This window comes from Triticum aestivum, chromosome 2D (assembly GCF_018294505.1).
Source record: "Triticum aestivum cultivar Chinese Spring chromosome 2D, IWGSC CS RefSeq v2.1, whole genome shotgun sequence".
NCBI classification, from domain to species: domain Eukaryota; kingdom Viridiplantae; phylum Streptophyta; class Magnoliopsida; order Poales; family Poaceae; genus Triticum; species Triticum aestivum.
The window spans coordinates 227,256,635-227,273,338 of record NC_057799.1 but is presented as its reverse complement, the minus strand read 5'-3'; positions in this window follow the sequence as shown (position 1 = coordinate 227,273,338).

Genomic DNA, 16,704 nt, shown 5'->3' with positions numbered 1-16,704 from the left:
ACCATGCACATCTTCAGGGGGAGTTCTTCTATATCTTGCAATCAAATTCCTCAATATCAGTATTTACATTTCATATGTTTATCCCCATTGAAAACTTAACCTATATTGTCATCAATCACCAAAAAGGGGGAGATTGTAAGTGCATCTAGTGCCCCATAGTGATTTTGGTGTATTGAAGACTTATAGGTTAAGGGACTAATGTGTTTATGAGTGTACACAGGTCTATAAGTCTATGAGGAGTTTGATATTTACAGAGAAAGTCGACCCCTAAAAATGAAGTTCTTCGATTGAAGACTTTCTGAAGACTTTGAAAGTGAAGAAATTGGTGTGACCTTGAAGACTTGGTATTCATTTGAGGAACATGAAGCGTGAAGACTTTTGTTTACGTAGTTTCATTTTCTCTTTCTTGAGTCATAGGAAACACCGTACTGTTAAAGGGGGTCGAGGAAATACTAAGGAAAAATTTCCATGTGATGCTCAACTCAAGATCCTACACCTACCAACCCCTTCGAGTGAAGCCATTGGAAATCTCATACAGTTCAGTCATATTCTTCAGTTACAGAGACGAAGTTCTTCTAGTCTTTGAGGAATTTGTTCTGACTGAGGAGTTAGAAATTCGCCAGTGCGGATTGCCTACACAGTGAGGAACATGATAGCCCTGAGGAATTTGATACTCAAACTTCCGACCATTGCGGTGTTATACGCCAGCTGTCCTAAAATATCTACCCACCTAATGGTCATATCATTTAAGGGCATTTATGTCTTATTATGCCGGGCTGCTCCCTAGGCTATAAATAGCCGCCCCCTACAACCACTAGCTGGTTGGCTGCTCCGAGAGAAACTGACACTTGTCATTTGAGAGCATCCCATCCTCTGAGGACTTTGAGCGAAAATCATAAAGTGAGGAAAACCCAAACCCAAACACCCACAAACCTAAAGTGATTGAGCATCACTGAAGAGATTAATCCTGCGTGGATCCGATGCTTGTTACCTTTGAAGACTGTGCTTCTTCCAGACGGTTAGGTGTCATGGTCTAGAGCATCCAAGAGGAAATTGTGGATCGCCGAGTGACCGAGTCTGTGAAGTTTTGGAAGTCACCTGAAGACTTACCACGAGTGATTGGGCGAGGTCTGTGTGACCTAAGCTCAAGGAGAATACGGTGAGGACTGTGTGTCCTCAGGTTTAAATACCTAGCCGCTCCAACCAGACGTACAACTGAGACAGCAGTTGGAACTGGTCTACCGAATCATTATCTTCACCAAGCCTACTGGTTCTATTTCCTCAACTCTTTCATTTCCTCATAACTGTGTTGTGCACTTGTTCATATCTGTGTTTGAAGACTTTGACTGAAGACTTTCTCAATTTCCTTAGTTAAATTTCTTCAGTCTGTTTGTCTTCATCCTGTGCTATCCCGTGTTTACGCTTCTGTACTCTGTGCTTGTCTTCATTTCATCATGATGACCATGCTTGTGTTCTGCTATGCATACTTTTGAGTACTTATTCCGCTGCAAGTAGTTCTTCACTAAGGAATTTCCTCACTGGTAAATTCCTTAGTGAAGAATTCATAAAAATCGCCTATTCACCCCCCTAGTCGATATAACGCACTTTCATTCCTCCCACTCACATCTTTCGAAAGAAACTCCTTCTCTAGAAAGGACCCATTCTTGGCAACAAAGATCTTGCCCTCGGATCTATGATAGAAGGTATACCCAATGGCCTCTTTAGGGTATCCAAGATGCACTTCTCCACTTTGGGTTCATTCTTATCAGGCTGAAGCCTCTTGACATAAGCGTCGCATTCCCAAACATTAAGAAACGACGATTTAGGTTTCTTGCCAAACCATAGTTCATACGTTGTTGTCTCAACGAACTTGGCGCCCTATTTAAAGTGAATGCGGCTGTCTCTAATGCATAACCCCAAAATGGTAGTGGCAAATTGGTAAGAGACATCATAAAATGCACCATACCTAACAAAGTATGATCACGACGTTCGGACATACCATTACGCTGTGGCGTTCCAGGTGGCGTGAGTTGTGAAACAATTCCACATTGTCTTAAATGAGCGCCAAACTTGTAACTCAAATATTCACCTCTATGCTCAGATCATAGAAACTTTATTTTCTTGTTATGATGATTCTCCACTTCACTCATAAATTCCTCGAACATTTCAAATGTTTCAGACTTGTGTTTCATTAAGTAAATATACCCATATATACTCAAATCATCTGTGAAGGTAATAAAATAACGATATCCACCGCGTGCTTCACCACTCATCGGACCGCATACATCAGTATGTATTATTTCCAGTAAGTCACGAGACTGCTCCATTGTCCCAGAAAACAGGGTTTTAGTCATCTTGCCCATAAGGCATGATCCACATGTATCAAATGATTCATGACAAGTGATTCCAAAAGTCCATGAGCATGAAGTTTCTTCATGTGTTTTATACCAATAAGACCTAAGCGGCAGTGCCACAAGTATGTGGTACTCTCGTCATTAACTTTGCATCTTTTGGCATCAATATTATGAACATGTGTATCACTACGACTGAGATTCAATAAGAATAAACCATTCACAATGGGTGCATGATCATAAAAGATATTATCCATATGAATAGAACAACCATTGTTCTCTGACTCAAATGAATAACCATCTTGCAATAAACAATATACAAATATAATGTTTTATGCTCAACGTAGGCACCAAATAACCATTATTTAGATATAATAATATTCGTGAAGGTATTATGAGCGTGCCGCTGGTGATCATATCAACCTTGGAGACACATCCAACACTCATCGTCACCTCGCCCTCGGCTAGTCTCCGTTACTCTGCAGCTCCTGATTCGAGTTACTAATATTAGCAACTGAATCGGTATCAAATACCCAGACGCTATTACGAGCACTAGTGAGGTACACATCAATAATATGTATATCAAATATACCTACATTGATGTTGCCATCCTTCTTATCTGCCAAGTACTTGGGGCAGTTCCACTTCCAGTGACCATTCCCCTTGCAATAGAAGCACTCAGTCTTAGGTTTGGGCCCAGCCTTGGGCTTCTTCATGGGAGCGGCAACTAGTTTTCCATTCTTCTTGAAGTTCCCTTTCTTCTTGAAACTGGTGATCTTATTGACCATCAACACTCAATGCTCTTTCTTGATTTCTACCTCCGCGACCTTAAGCATCACGAATAGCTCTGGGATCATCTTTTCCATCCCTTGCATGTTATAGTTCGTCATGAAGCCTTTGTAGCTTGGTGGTAGTGACTGAAGAACTCTGTCAATCGCTACTTCATCCGGGAGATTAACTCCCAATTGATTCAGGCAGTTTTTGTACCCAGACATTTTGAGTACGTGCTCTCTAACGAGTTGTTCTCCTGCATATTGCAGCTAAAGAACCTGTTGGAGGTGTCATACCTCTCAACCCGGGCATGAGCTCAAAATACCAATTTCAGCTCCTCGAACATCTCATATGCTATGTATTGCTCAAAACGTCTTTGGAGCCCCAGTTCTAAGCCGTAAAGCATGGCGCACAGAACTATTGGGTAGTCATTAGAATGTGCCAGCCAGACGTTCATAACATCTGCAGGCGATCCGTGAGGGGGTGCATCACCAAGCGGTGCATTATCGACATAAGCCTTGTGTGCATCAGTGAGGATAATCCTCAAATTACGAACCTAGTCCGCATAGTTGCTTTCATCATCTTTCAACTTAGCTTTCTGATACGTCTCCATCGTATCTATAATTTTTGATTGTTCCATATCAATATTCTACAACTTTTACATACTTTTGGCAATTTTTTCTACTATTTTTGGGACTAACATATTGATCTAGTGCCTAGTGCCAGTTCCTGTTTATTGCATGTTTTTTTGTTTCGCGGAAAATCCATATCAAACGGAGTCCAAACGGGATAAACACCGACAAAGAATTTTTTCCGGAATATATGTGAATTTTGGGAAGTGGAATCATCGCGAGAAGATGCCCGAGGGGCCCACGGGGATGAGGGGCGCGCCCTGCGCCCTCGTAGCCACCCCATAAGGTGGTTGGTGCCCTTCTTTCACCGCAAGAAATCTAATATCCGGATAAAAATCGTGTCCAAATTTCAGCCCAATCGGAGTTACGGATCTCCGGGAATTTAAGAAACAGTGAAAGGGTAGAATCATAGAACGCAGAAACAGAGAGAGACAGAGAGACATATCCAATCTCGGGGGGCTTTCGCCCCTCCCATGCCATGTAAGCCAAGGACCAGAGGGGAAACCCTTCTCCCATGAGAAGGTCAAGGAAGAAGAAGAAGAAGAAGAAGAAGAAGGGGCACTACAGGAAACAGCTACTTTGCCGTCTGCCACGGCGGACGGCAAAGGCTCGAAAGGCGGACGGCAAAGACCTTTGCCGTCAGCCGCGGACGGCAAAAGGCTCCGGCAAAGAAGGCTATGGTAAACAGCTGCTTTGCCGTCTGCTTCCTGGCGGCGGACGGCAAAGAGCCTTTGCCGTCTGCGGCGGACGGCACAGAGGGTGGACGGCAATAATTGCGCTGTCAGTCCGTTAAGTGGCTAACGGCAGACCTTTGCCGTCCGCCGTGGACGGCAAAATTTCTCTGGTCTTTGTCGTCCGCCTTATGATGTCATCTACACGTCACTAGATGGCAGGTTCTTTGCCGTCTGCCACGGACGGCAAAGTCTTTGCCGTCTGCCACTGTAGGCAAACTGACCAAATGGGTCATCTCCCAGGAAGCACAGTTGGCTGCCACGTGGCTTCTTTGCCGTCTGCGGCAGACGGCAAAGAGCTCTTTGCCGTCGGTGGCAGACGGCAAAGAGCCTGCATATTGTCTGTTTTTTCTTTTTTTGTTAAATCCCACAATTTGCACAGAAAATATATATGACATATAGATATATTTCACAGGCATTCATCACATAAACAAGTTCATACATCATTTCATACATAAACAAGTTCCATCCATCATTTCATACATAAACAAGTTCCATCCATCATTTCATACATAAAGAAGTTCCATCCATACATAAAGAAGCACTCCATAGCTAAGGTGACTAGAATGAGAAGACAAGAAGAAGAAGAGTAGAACAAGCACTCCATCCAGCACATAATGAAATCTGCAAAATGGCAAAATAAGAAAGTTAGAAATGGATCGTTTTTGAGGTAACTAAGGTGAAATGGATCGTTTTTGAGGTAACTAAGGTGAAATGGATCGTTTTTTAGCTCACTTAGGTCAAATGGATCGTTTTTGAGCTAACTTAGTTGAAATGGATCGGTTTTGAGCTAACTTTGTTGAAATGGATCATTTTTGAGCTAATTTAGTTGAAATGGATCTTTTTGAGCTAACTTAGGTGAAATGGATCATTTAAGAGCTAATTTAGGTGAAATGGATCGTTTTTTAGCTCACTTAGGTCAAATGGATCGTTTATGAGCTAAATTAGTTGAAATGGATCGTTTATGAGATAACCTAGGTAAGATGGGTCATTTTGGAGTTAACGTAGGTGAAATGGGCCATTTTAAAGCTAACGTAGGTAAAATGGATCATTTAGGAGCTAATCTACGGTAAAAGGGGTCATTTTTGAGCTAACTTGGATGAACTGCATCATTTATAAGCTAACCTAGGTAAAATGGGTCATTTTGGAGGAAAATAAGCTAACTCTAGGTCATTATGGTAAGCATATAGGAGGAAATAAAGCTAAGTCTAGGTCTTTATGCATTTGTTAAGCAAAACACTAGAGAAACTTACCGTGATCAGGGAGGTGTAGGAGCGGGGTGGCTAGTGCCGCTACCTGGAGAAGGATCGTGCGATGCGTTTCTGGAGTTAAGCTGCACCAAAGATCATTTCCAATGTCTCGTTAGCATTACGACACTCAAATGTTAAGACTACCAAGTAATGTCATTCAAACTAAACTCACCGTGCTCCCAGGAGCAATCACTGGCATCGGCGGAGCGGGCTGACCGGACTTCTCGCACACAGACTGCACATTTGGTTTTCAGAACAGAGTCATACTAGTTAGTAATGAGACTCAAATGTTAAGACTAGCAAGTAATCTGCAGAAGAAACTTACCACAAGGAGCTCGTACATGGCCCTTGCCTGCATGTCATTCCGTGCCCTCTCCTCCTCCATCATCTTTCTCGTCCTCTCCTCCATCTCCCGCTGCCTCTCCGCCGCCTCCGCCAGAAGTTTCTCCGTTCTATCTCTCTCAGTCTGTATAGCAGCCTGCAACACCACTCACATGACCATTTGTAATCATTGATGGAAGCGCACACAATGTAATGGAGAAAGATAACTGAGTACGTATCACTAACCTTGATGGCGAGTTGCACTGGCCGTTCACGAGGCCTTATCTCAGGAGCGGAGCTCGACTGGCGCGCCTTGATCTCCGGGAGAGTGCTAGGACAACGGATAAGTCCATCTCCAATGGCTATGGAGCCATGGGACCTCCTGCCACCAGATATCATCACCAGGTCTGGATCAATGGGACCCTGGCTCGGGTTAAAGTCCTCCCCTTTCCTCGCCTTCCCCTCATCTCTATATCTCACGAGCTTGTTGTGGGAGGAGATGTTGGTGAAGTTGTTTGCATCATCGAGGTCAGACAGAGAGAAAGCCTTGACTTTCTTGAAAGAGCCAGTGTGGGCCATGGCATACAGGTCGTACACCTCTGGCACCTTATCCGCCTTATTGTGGCGTGCCTGAAAGAGAGAAACAATGAAAATTAGTAATTAAAGGGCTCAAGCTAGCATGATGAATGAATTGCATGAATCATATAGCAAACCACATACCCAGTTGCGCCCGAACTGATATAAGTTGGAGCTGCCTTGATGGTGTGGCACACCTTCCATTTGGGCACGTTTGTCCTTGGCCTGGATGTGGAGGGCTAGCCATTCTTGTGAGCACCACTCATCGACCAACACCTCCCAACAATCCATCCGATCCGCACACCATCTCGGAGGCGCCTAAGTTAGCAAATAGAAACTTGAGCGCTACGGCTAAGAATTACTAAATGAAGGAACTTAAGTAGAAGGCCTTAAGAATTACCTTCATGTACTGCTCCTTACTCAGGAACTTATCGCGGCACGCCGGCTTGGTCTTCTTGATACCACGCAAGGCGTAGTAGTCTCGAACAGCCTGCACCCGAGCCTCGTGCCGTAAGTTCTGGAGTAGGCGCTTGCAGACGTTCTGGATAACATTTGCGCTGTCCTCCTCGTATCCCTCCTCACACCTGTAGAATCTGCAATCAAATGAGACAATATTGATTAGTACAATTAATAACTAGCTAGTTGAAGATTTTGAAATGTGTAAAGGAGAAATTACCCAGAACGTCCTGATCACCATGTCTGCCCTCGTGTCGCACAAGACATCGTCGATAATGACATCCGGCGGGGCCGGGGCAGCCACGTAGTGCTCCCAGCTCAACCCAAGCTCTGGAAGCCGACCCTCACCAGGCAACGTGACAAACCCCGGGAAGTTTTGCCGGCAAAGAACTCCAAGGACGGAGTTGGGCCGGCGGACACTATGATGGTGGTCCCAACCCCTGCAGCATGACAAGGCCAACGCATTAGTTATTTGAAGAAATGTGAATGCAGAAGGTACAAAAATATTAAATGCACTTACGTACCTCTCCCCATCAGGGAAGATCAACCACCTCTGCTCGCGGGTCGCCGGCACGGACGGGAGCCGTGTAGCACCACGCTGGTACACGGTGCCACCCTCCTCCTCAAGATCAGTCGGCTCCCCGCCATCACCAGCATGGCCACTCGGCTCCTCGGGCTGATCCGGCCAGGTACCCCATCCGGACGTGTGCTCCTCCGGGGTCTCGTGGGCCAAAGGCCAGTCGACCCGAGGCTCGTGGGCCCAAGACCCGTGGACCGGAGGCTCGTGGACCGGAGTCCGTGTAGCCTCCTCCTCGGAGGAGTCCACCCTAGCAGTCACGTGCTCGGGTGAAACAGCTGGGGGTGGCGGCGAGGAAGGTGCCCTAGCAGTCACCCTACCTCCTCTCCCGCGACCACGTGCCCCACCTCCTCTATTCCTACCTCATCCCCTGCTGGGCACCGCGGTCGACGAAGAAGGGCCCGGCGGTGTGGACATACTGTCCAGCAACGCTCGGCGGAGAGGTACGTCTGGAATCGAAGACCTCAGACCACGCGCCGACGAAGAAGGGGCCTTGGCGCGCTCCTGACCAGCGCCCACCATCTTTCAACACCTGCCATGACAAACAGTAAACGAAATTAGTACAACATAAAAAAAGACCGACATGAATAATAATATGTGTATCACTTAAGTGTATCATCATCAAGTACAACATTAAAAAATTTAATACCTGACACTACTATTAATCTCGATCAGTATCATCAATAAATGCATAATCATCATCATCACTATAATCAATGACGGGCTCATAGGGTTCAGTGGCATCAACATGTGCAAGGCCACCTTGACGTAATCGGTGAAGCAATGACATGTCATCCGCAGCAGTAACCTCTTCTTGTTCCGGCTCTTCTTGTTCCTCCTCTGGGGTGATGTTGGATTCACTGTCGCTGTCTACTTCAATGTTTTGGGGTGAAGTATAGCGGTTCTTGAAACGCTTTTTGGAAAGACGTGTCTCTTGGAAGAATTCTCCTTCATATGTGTCTGGGTTAATGTGAGGTTCATAATCCTCTTCCTTTGGGGGAGATAGTCTAGCACATGGCGGCACTTCATAAACGACATCCCAACCTTTCAGATTTGGATTAGTTTGGCAGGCCCACGGTAGATAGAATACTTGGGTCACCTGTTGAGCCATAATATAGACATCAGGAACATCTAAATGGGTGCTTTGGTTGATTTCAACTAGCCCTATATGTTCATGAGTCCTTCTAGTCTCCTGGACGCTCTGGATCTGGCTTGAGAGCGTTTAACTGATCCAGGGTCTGTTGGCCTGTCAATGCATGTGGTGCAGAGTTTTTGACAACTCTACCTCTGATGAAGTTCTTCTTGTCTTTCCTGAACTTATGGCAAGGATTCAGGAACTGTCTATGCATGTCGAAGCAAGAAAACTTGCGACCGGCCTGAAGCCAACGAAACTCAAGAGCTCCCTTGCATGTGGGGCACGGGAACCTTCCATGCACACACCAGCCAACGAATAGCGCATACGCCGGCAAGTCATGCGTCGAGTACATGTACCAGACACGCATTATGAAGTTCCGTTTGCTATAGGCATCGTATGTCTTGAACCCATTATCCCAGGCTTCTTGCAATTCGTCCTTAAGCGGTTGCATGTACACATTCATATTTTTCCCCGGATAGTTGGGCCCTGGAATTATCAACGTCAGGAAAATGTTCTTTCTTTGCATAATCTGTCCGGGGGGAGATTGAGTGGAAAGACAAATACGGGCCAACAACTGTATTGGGCTGCCGTCATACCAAACACACTGAACCCATCCGTGCTGATGCCGACTCGAGGATGCCTCGGATCTGCCGCTTTGTCACCATGTAATTCATCAAACTTTTTCCACGCAACACCATCCGATGTGTGTACAATCATCAGATTCCCATCTGCATCTAGTTTGGTTCTTTTGCCCGTTTTGTGCCATGTCATCTGTCTGGCCGTCTCTTCGACCATGAAAAGACGTTGAAGTCTTGGTACGATTGGCATATACCGAAGAACACTAACGGGGATTTTGGTCTGTGTCTTCTCACCCATACCGTTGTCTACCACAACATACCTGGAAGACTTGCAAATGGGACAATAGTTCAAGTCCGCATAGTCAAGCCTAAACAAGACACATCCTTTCTCACAGGCATGTATCTTATCATAGGGCATCTTCAGTGCACGGAGGATTTTGTCCGACTGGTACAGGTTTGCAGGCATTACATGGCCTTTGGGTAGAAAGCGTCCAAATACTGTCATCATTGCATCGTAGCATTCTCTGCCCAAGTTGAACTGAGCCTTCAGAGCCATTACTTGTGAGATGGCATCCAACTGACAAAGCTCAGTGTGCTCATGGAGCGGACGTTTTGAAGACTCCAACATTTCATTGAAGGCCTTTGCAGATTCCTCCATCTCCTCGTCCGAATCCCGAGCATCATCAAAGTCTTGCACCATGTTTTCCATCCCGGTACCATGCTCGTCGGTGCGACGACGATCCACCTCAGCTCGGTCACGTTGGGCAGACTCACCATGAAATGTCCACACCGTATAATCGGGCGTAAAACCACTCTTCTGCAGGTGTTTTCCCATTTCAGCCTCTGTCCTCTTTTCCCAATTGCCGCACCGTAAACAGGGGCACCAGGTTTTCCTCCGGCCATTTGCAAATGCGGCTCGCACAAACCCCTTGGTTTTTGTGAACCATTCAGTGCTCCATTTGTTCTGACCAGTGTGACCGGTGTACATCCACGCACGATCACTCATCTTGACTTTCAGAGCTACTAGACACACAACAAATATATATATATAATTCAGCATGTATGTATTCATCAGTTGATCTACTTTGTCAATTTTATTACGTCCATGCAACCTACACTCTAATAGGTAATGATAGGTCCTAATCCCACCCGAGTATGTTTAGATTGGGTTCATTTTCCCATGCTATGCCCCGGATCCTACGCAAAATTTCGGCAGCACCTCCCCGCTGTTCTCCTGATACACGTCTCTGCAATAAACAGAGAGGATGTGTACCCGGAGAACAACAGGGGAGGCACTGACGAAATTTATGCGTCGGATCCGGAGCAAAGCATATGGGAAAACGAACCCAATCTAAACATACTCGGGCTGTCCATGGATAGCGTTGGACAATTCGAAAGAATCAAGGTTATAAATATGCAAATGCATGCATATTTATAACTATGACGCTTTCGAACGGGAGACACATATTGGTTACGCATACTGATGATTCAAGACACATATATATCTAGCTATAGAGTTTCATCGGAATAGATCAAATAATTAATGGGGGAGGAGGACATGTCATTTGTGCTCACCCACGAACGAAGGGGCAGAGCTCGTCAAATGCACGGCGAGGTCGTCGAACACCAAACCTCGCAGCGATGAAACAACTTCACATTTAAAACTACCCGATCAACACAATTATATATGATGTTTTTCATAACAAAATCGAAAGATATATGACCTAACTAATAATTCACAAATATATGACCCCATCGGCTTCTGGAAGGCCAAAGAACACCTTTTCGGGAGGTGTCGGGGGTCGGGGTGTCGTGTCGGTCTCGGGGTGCCGTGTCGGGGTCGGGGTCTCGGGGTCGGGGTGTCGGGTCGGGGTGCCGGGTCGGGGTCGGGGTGCCGTGTCGGTGTCGGGGTCGGGGTGTCGGGTCAAGCTCGGGGTCGGGGTGTCGGGGTCGGGGTCGGGGTCGGGGTCGGGGTCTCGGGGTCGGGGTGTCGGGGTGTCGGGGGTGTCGTGTCGGGGGTCGGGGTGTCGTGTCGGTCTCGGGGTGCCGTGTCGGGGTCGGGGTCTCGGGGTCGGGGTGTCAGGTCGGGGTGCCGGGTCGGGGTCGGGGTGCCGTGTCGGTGTCGGGGTCGGGGTGTCGGGTCAGGCTCAGGGTCGGGGTGTGGTGTCGGGGTGTGGTGTCGGGGTGTGGTGTCGGGGTTGGGGGGTCAGGGGGTTAGTGGGTCTTCTCATTCTTCTACTACTTCTACTTCTTCTCATTCTTTTACTTCTTCTCATCCCCCGTCTTCTTCTTCTTCTTTCTCCTCCTCCTCCTCCTCCTCCTCTTCTTCTTCTTCTTCTTCTTCTTCTTCTTCTTCTTCTTCTTCTTCTTCTTCTTCTTCTTCTTCTTCTTCTTCTTCTTCTTCTTCTTCTTCTTCTTCTTCTCCTCCTCCCCCTCCTCCTCCTCCTCTTCTTCTTCTTCTTCTTCTTCTTCTTCTTCTTCTTCTTCTTCTTCTTCTTCTTCTTCTTCTTCTTCTTCTTCTTCTCCTCCTCCTCCTCCTCCTCCTCCTCCTCCTCCTCTTCTTCTTCTTCTTCTTCCCCCTTCTACTTAACCTAAACCTAAACTAAAAACCTAAACTAATTAAAACTAAACTATTTAAACTAATTAAACCTAAACTAATTAAACTAAATAACCTACACTAATTAATTCTAAACTAAAAAAACTTAAACTAAAAAACCTTATCTAAACAGAAAAAAAACAAAAAAACAGAAAAAAAATGGGATCTAGGGGCTCACTGTGGGGGCGGCGACAGGTCGGGGAGGGGCCGGCGACGGGGGGCCGGGGCGGGGCGGTGGACGAGGCGGGGTGGCGGGGGCCCGGCCGGCGGGGGACCGGGGCGGCGGGGGGCCCGGCCGGCGGGGGGCCGGGGCGGGGCGGTGGAGGAGGCGTGGTGGCGGGGGCCCGGGCGGCGTGGGGCCGGGGCGGCGGGGGGGGGGGGGGGGGGCGGGCGGCGGGAGGCCGGGGCGGGGCGGTGGAGGAGGCGGCGGGGGGCGCGGGCCGGCGGGGGGCCGGGGCGGCTGTGGGCCGGGGCGGCGGTGGGGCGCGGGGCGGCGGGGGGCGGGGCGGGGGGGCGACGGGGCGGTGGGGGCGACGGGCAGCGGCGGCGGCGGCGGGGTCGGAGGAGAAGGGCGCGCGAGGACAAAGTGAGTAACGGGCGGGGGGGTACCTGCCGTTAGGCAAGTGCCCTCTTTGCCGTCAGCCAGCCTTTGCCGTCAGCCAGCCTTTGCCGTCCGCCTTTTTGCCTCTTTGCCGTCTGCTAGCGGACGACAAAGAGGTGGGCCGTTAAGATTTTTTCAAACGAGCGGGGGGTGGGGGCGACCACACTCTTTGCCGTCTGCCAGCGGACGGCAAAGATTCTTTGCCGTCTGCTGGCGGACGGCAAAGAGGTGGCTGATGGCAAAGAGCTTCTTTGCCGTCAGCCTTTTCTTTGCCGTCCGCTTACGTGTATCTGATGGCAAAGAGCTTCTTTGCCGTCAGCTAGCAGACGGCAAAGAGCTGGTAGATGGCAAATTAGCTGATTCCAGTAGTGGGGGGGGCTCTCTCCCTCTCTCTTCCGGTGGCGCCGGAACGCCGCCGGGGCCATCATCGTCACCGCAATCTACACCAACACCTCTGTCATCTTCACCAACATCTCCATCACCTTCCCCCATCTATCTACAACGGTCCACTCTCCCGCAACCCGCTGCACCCTCTACTTGAACATGGTGCTTTATGCTTCATATTATTATCCAATGATGTGTTGCTATCCTATGATGTTTGAGTAGATTTTCGTTGTCCTACCGGTAATTGGTGAATTGCTATGATTGGTTTAATTTGCTTGTGGTTATGTTGTTGTCCTTTGGTGCCCATCATATGAGCGCGCGCGTGGATCACACCATAGGGTTAGTTGTATGTTGATAGGACTATGTATTGGAGGGCAAGAGTGATAGAAGCTTCAACCTAGCATAGGAATTGATGCATACTGGATTGAAGGGGGACCAATATATCTTAATGCTATGGTTGGGTTTTACCTTAATGAACGTTAGTAGTTGCGGATTCTTGCTAATAGTTCCAATCATAAGTGCATAGAATTCCAAGTCAGGGATGACATGCTAGCAGTGGCCTCTCCCACATAAAACTTGCTATCGGTCTAGTAAAGTAGTCAATTGCTTAGGGACAATTTCACAACTCCTACCACCACTTTTCCACACTCGCTATACTAAATTTATTGTGTCTTTATCTAAACAGCCCCTAGATTTTGTTTACGTGCTCTTTATATTCTTGCAAACCTATCCAACAACACCTACAAAGTACTTCTAGTTTCATACTTGTTCTAGGTAAAGCGAATGTGAAGCGTGCGTAGAGTTGTATCGGTGGTCGATATAACTTGAGGGAATATTTGTTCTACCTTTAGCTCCTCGTTGGGTTCGACACTCTTACTTATCGAAAGAGGCTACAATTGATCCCCTATACTTGTGGGTTATCAAGACCTTTTTCTGGCGCCGTTGCCAGGGAGTTATAGCGTGGAGTGAATATTCTCGTGTGTGCTTGTTTGCTTTATCACTAAGTAATTTTTCTTTGCTGTTCTATGTTGTTCTCTATATTTAGTTATGGATATGGAACACGAAATACCAAAAAAATTAGGTTTACTTGCTACTCATGGAGATGGGGAACCTCCTAAAACCATCGATGCTCATTATGTGAAATATATTATGCACTACTTTAATAATCCTGAGAAAACCCCATTCAATTATATAATGGGAGACACGTTGGATCAACGTGAATACTTTAGGGATTATTGTTTGACTCAAAAAGGGAAACTATTATGGGATCAAATTCATATGTTGCATTGGTATGCTCGGCAACTATGCTTGAGATATGATTATACTTGTTGCTCTAGGGTGAAGGCTCCACACCTTCCCTTTTCATGCAAATTTAATGATGATAAAACCTTAGCTTCTTATGCTAGAGGTATATATGATTACTACGATGTGGAACGAATAGAAGAATTTGTTGCTTTTATGGGTGCATGTGAAATTGAATCTTTGTTTAAAGAGTTTGAAGATTTTGATGATTCAGTTTATAGACCTAAAAATTTAGCTATCCTTAAATATTGCTATGAGAATTATAAATACAATTATGATATTGATGAATTTATTGAGAAAGTCTCAGCTGTCCGAGAAGAGACTAATATTTTGCAGGAGCCTATGGTGAAGAAATTGATGAAACTGTGAGCTCATTGGATGAAAAAGATGATGAGGAGAGCGAAGAACAAACGAAGGAAGAGCGGATTAGCTACCCGTGCCCACCTTCTAATGAGAGTAACTCTTCAATTCATACATTGTTTAATTTCCCTTCGAATTTACCGAAGGATGAATGCTATGATGATTGTTATGATCCCGTTGATTCTTTTGCAATATCCCTTTTTGATGATGCTTGCTATGCTTGTGGCCAAGATGCCAATATGAATTATGCTTATGGAGATGAACTTGCTATAGTTCCTTATGTTAAACATGAAATTGCTGCTATTGCATCCATGCTTGATAGTCCTATTATCTTTTTGAATTCTCCCGACTACACTATATCGAAGAAGTTTGCCCTTATTAAGGATTATATTGATGGGTTGCATTTTACCGTTGCACATGATAATTTTGATAGATATAATATGCATGTGCTTGCTGCTCGTACTTGCAATTATTACGAGAGAGGAACTACATCTCCGCCTCTCCATGTTTCCAATAAGATAAAATTGCAAGAAACTGTTTATACTATGCATTGGCCTTTACTTTGTGTGCATGAATTGTTCTTTTATGACATGCTGATGCAGAGGAAGAGAGTTAGACTTCGTTGTTGTATGATATATGTTACTTTGTGCTCACTACTAAATCACAAATTATTGTTAATTAAAATTGGCTTTGATATACCTTGGGATCCGGGTGGATCCATTACTTGAGCACTATATGCCTAGCTTAATGGCTTTAAAGAAAGCGCTGCCAGGGAGACAACCCGGAAGTTTTAGAGAGTCATTTATTTCTGTTGTGTTCTTTTATAAAGTTTAAAAATAAAAATAATGTGCCAATATTTGCCTTTAGGATGTTTACATTGCTTGTTGGTTTGTGCGGTGCAAAACAGAAACTTTGGCTGTTGTGCGCGATTTTACGTTTTTCACTGGAACGTCAGTCGGTTTTGAAATTTTTTGCACTGTCTTTCTATACAAATTGTTTATTTTTCCTAATTGTTTCAGAATTTTTGCAGTACAGAAGTATGGTGAATGTTCAGATTACTACAGACTGTCCTGTTTTAGACAGATTCTGTTTTTGATGCATAGTTTGCTTGTTTTGATGAAACTACCGTTTCTATCAGTGGATTAAGCCATGGAAAATTTATATTACAGTAGCTACAATGCATGTGACGCCCCCGATTCAATCGTACACTAATCATGCACGCAAACGTGTACGATCAAGATCAGGGACTCATGGGAAGATATCATAACACAACTCTAAAAACATAAATAAGTCATACAAGCATCATAATACAAGCCAGGGGCCTCGAGGGCTCGAATACAAGTGCTCGATCATAGACGAGTCAGCGGAAGCAACAACATCTGAGTACAGACATAAGTTAAACAAGTTTGCCTTAAGAAGGCTAACACAAACTGGGATGCAGATCGAAAGAGGCGCAGGCCTCCTGTCTGGGATCCTCCTAAACTACTCCTGGTCGTCGTCTGCAGCCTGCACGTAGTAGTAGGCACCTCCGGTGTAGTAGGAGTCATCGTCAACGGTGGCGTCTGGCTCCTGGGCTCCAGCATCTGGTTGCGACAACCGGGTAGAAGGGAAAGGGGGAAAAGAGGGAGAAAAGCAACCGTGAGTACTCATCCAAAGTACTCGCAAGCAAGGATCTACACTACATATGCATGGGTATATGTGTAAAGAGGCAATATCGATGGACTGAACTGCAGAATGCCAGAATAAGAGGGGGGTAGCTAGTCCTATCGAAGACTATGCTTCTGGCAGCCTCCATCTTGCAGCATGTAGAAGAGAGTAGATGGTAAGTTCACCAAGAATCATCGCATATCATAATCCTACCCGGCGATCCTCCCCTCGTCGCCCTGTGTGAGAGCAATCACCGGGTTATATTTGGCACTTGGAAGGTTGTGTTCTATTAAGTATCCGGGTTCTAGTTGTCATAAGGTCAAGGTACAACTCCGGGTCGTCCTTTTACCGAGAGACACGGCTATTCGAATAGATAAACTTCCCTGCAGGGGTGCACCACATTACCCAACACGCTCGATCCCATTTTGCCGGACAC